The sequence below is a fragment of the Orycteropus afer genome, unplaced genomic scaffold, assembly GCF_000298275.1.
Source record: "Orycteropus afer afer isolate SDZICR_OR568_19922 unplaced genomic scaffold, OryAfe1.0 scaffold00014, whole genome shotgun sequence".
NCBI classification, from domain to species: domain Eukaryota; kingdom Metazoa; phylum Chordata; class Mammalia; order Tubulidentata; family Orycteropodidae; genus Orycteropus; species Orycteropus afer.
This window is the reverse complement of record NW_006921601.1, coordinates 1,856,784-1,860,420: the sequence shown is the minus strand read 5'-3', so window position 1 is coordinate 1,860,420 and position 3,637 is coordinate 1,856,784. Positions and strand designations below refer to the sequence as shown.

General features: G+C 40.3%; 1 pseudogene; it reads left to right on the top strand.

Annotated features, from left to right (window-relative positions):
* Positions 1-1,866: 1,866 nt before the first annotated feature.
* On the top strand, positions 1,867-3,359 carry LOC122151407 (annotated as a pseudogene).
* Positions 3,360-3,637: the final 278 nt, after the last annotated feature.

Sequence of the window (3,637 nt, the reverse complement as noted above, 5' to 3'; positions counted from 1 at the left end):
CAAGTGGCTTCTGAATAGGGTTGCCACAATGAAGCTTCTAGAAAGTCCCTGTGTTGGGTTTCTTGGAAGGTCATTGTAGTTACGTTTGTGTGTCAACTTGGCTGGGCCTGGTTGAGTGGCTGGGCAGCTGGTGGTACTTATTCCCCATGATTAGACTGGCAATCAACTCCATGGTGGGATCTACCACAAGCAACTGAGTAGTAGCCTTTGGGATGTGTATGTAAGGAGAAGCTTTGAGAATGGTCTCTAGCCTTTGGCATGCTTGGACCCTGCAAGTAGCCATGTCATTGCTCAGCAGCCTGCTATGCTCTGCCGACCTTGGGACTTACAATGGGCTTAAGTTAATGGCCTGCCGTGTGGTTTGGTAACATCAGGACTGTGCCTTTTCGCTTGTCAACCTTGGGGCTTCTCAGCCTCAGCAGCCAGCAGCTGTCTGAGTGAAGAAATGCCTCTAGCTCCAGTGGGCCAGGAGCAGGAGGCAGAGCTAGACCCCACGGTTGAGGGGCTTTCAACCCAACCCCTAGAGCCTGGCACTTTGAACTTGGACTTAAAGCCTCCAAATTGTAAGAATAAACTCCTGCTTGTTAAGGCCATCCCATTTGTGGTATATTTCTTGTCAGAGCAGCACTAGGTGACCAGAACAGTCATCAAATGGGGCTACCTCAGAAACCTCTTGGCACTCTTGTCTGAAAGTCTCTAGACCCTTGGGATGGAAGGAAAGACTCAGGTCAGGGTTCATATGATCAGCCATTAAATGGTGGTTTAATTTCAAGTTGGCATTTAAGATAATTTTTAAAAACAGGTAAAAATCAGGACACACAGATAAAAAATAAACACACGTTAAAGACATTATTTAACTCATCCATGTTGTTGTTGTTGTTGTTATGTGCCGTCTAGTCGGCCCCGACTCATAGCGACCTCTCCTTGGGTTTCCAAGGCAGTACCACTATGAAGTAGGATTGCCCAACCTTCCTTCCGAGCAGTGGCTGGTGGGTTTGAACCACCAGCCTTCTGGTTAGCAGTCAAGTGCTTTAGCCACTATGCTACCAGAGCTCCTAAGGAAACTAATTAAGTATTACAACCAGGTCAAAGGAAAATCCAAACAACAGACGTATTTATAGATCAAGAATGTGTCAATGGAGTGAAAACTGGTTTTTCTATTCTCTGTTCACTATGAGTGGGAATCAATTTGGTTTAGTTTTTTTTTTTTCTCTTCACTGGACAGAATTCATTTGCATATCTATAGACAAGAAATGTTTATTACTGCTATCAGTTATCTACAATTTGCAGAGTTGTAAAACAGCTCTCAGAGAATCAGAACCATAACTCTGTTGGGCTGTAGAGTGATGATGAATAATTTTCCATTGAAAAACAAATTTTTCTCTATAGTCTTTTCCTTTTTGATAAAAAAGAATTGCAAAGATTATTCTTGATCACAGAGTCAGTCTAGACATTAAGCTTTGTCTGATTATTTACATAGGAAAAGTAAGAATGCTAATTTACCATAAAACCTTTCTTTGTTTGTTCTGCTGGAAACTTTCAAAAAGAATCTCAGATTGGACTTCTAAGAGTCATTATTATTTGCTGTTCTGAGGCTAGAAAGTCAAGCCCAAGAAGTTCTCTCTATCAGACTTTATTTGCAGTACCTCATACATTTTGGGCAAATTCCTCTCTTCTTGAAGTCCTCAAAATGTCCCAAGGTCCTTGGCCTTCAGTGAAAGTGACCTTCTTTACCACCTGTAAGCCTGGACCCTGTATGCCAGGTACCAGCCCAGTTTTCCTGGAAAGGCTTTGTTAGTATTGGCTTCATAGAGTTGATTTTAGTTCCTAAAAGAGGCTGGTCAGGCTACAGCTTCCTGGCCCAGCATGGAGCCCTTCAACCTTCCCTGGAGTCACCTCCTTCTGGAGGAACGTGGTAATGAGGTGCTGAAGTCAGATTGGACTGGGGAGGGTGGAGCACCTTCTTCTACATTACTGTGAACTTGCTGGAAGTGAGCCACATCCAGAGCACCTCACCACCACCACCACCACCTGCCTCTGCTTGGCAGAAATCATTTCCAAAAATGGCAAAGGAACTTTGGTAAAGTTTCTCCTAGAGAAAATCTTAAGAAAATTTCCAAAGTCATTCAGCAGAAATATGAAGCATGAACAGGGAGGGCCTGTCAACCGCCACTTCAAACTTACAAGAATTTTGAATTGGAGCCACTTTCTACCACTGTTCTGTTTCTTGAGTATAGATCATCATATGTGATTATTGCTTTTGTGTCCTGTTTAAGAAATCTTTCCTACTCCAAGAAATCTTCCTGCCAAATCTATGGAAGAGGCTTTATGTCACCAACAAGAACATGACGAGATGGTGGCTGAGTTTCAAAATTGAGACATTAAAGCAGTACATTTTTAAAATGAAACAAAAATGTAAGCAGGAAGAAATATTGCAAGTGTAATGGTAGTTTGGGCGTGTGAAATACTGCCCAACTGGGTAGTAATGCTTAGTTGGGAAAAGTTCAAAAATTGCAGTACAGGGATTGCCTCCTAGCATCTGTGGTAAAATTTGGGTCCAGCTGTAGGAAATGAATTGAATATCCACTCCTGAACTTTATGAAATATTCCTCTTAAGAGCAAAAAAATGATGGAATAGTTTTGGTGAAACAAGTGCTCTCTGACCATATTGTTCTCTGTGATGTGTATACGACAGGCATAGTTATTGATGATCCAGAGACTTGTCTGGAATTAAGCTAGACATATCCTATGCATTTCTGTCTCTACATCTTTCAGAAAGGTGGTTCATATCATGATGCTTTACATAGTATCTTAGCAGGAGATTCATGTTATAGACTTGATGCTGGTTATGGCCCACGGATGTCTTTCATTGCAGCCATAATCATGTTCAATTTGGAAGAGGCAGATGCCTTCATTGTATTTGCAATTTCATGAATAAGCCATGTGTTTTTCTGTGTGGATCACAGCAATAAGGTGAAATATTTGAAGTGTTGTTTGAAGACAGTCTCTCTAAATCATTTCTTCATATTCAGCTTCATAGTCTACACTAGATATAGACTTGATTGGATCATCACACTATGTGACCTGGCCTGTCCATCTGGGTGTATTTTGTGGAGGTGAATGGGAATTTTTATTTAGAATTAGACTAGGAATCCTCAAATTATATGAAAATATTTTTCTGCAGATGAACTTTATTCATAAACTACAAATGCTAACTAAATTGCCACAGGCTCTCACATCAGTAAAGCTGTTCAGCTGTCTTGCAGCCATTCAGATGCAGAAGAGAATCAAAAAATGAATTTAGATCTTTGAAGGATATTAAAAAAGATGGAAACAACAGTGCTGCTCTGAAAAGCTAATCTTTATAATTAGTAGACTAAATTGAAATGTAAACAAGGTATTTAAACAGTTTTGTTTCCTATATGAAAAGCAAGAAATCTAAAAATGTGAAAAGAAGAAATCTAAAAGAATCAAGAGATGGGAAACTGCTGATTCTGAATTTCATGGCTAAAGTAAATGAAATGGCCAAATAGAAAAACAAACAAACAAACAAAAACTGTTACCGTAGAGTGGCTTCTGACTCTTGGTCATCCCATGTGTTAGAGTAGAACTGCTCCATAGGGTTTTCTTTTTCTTT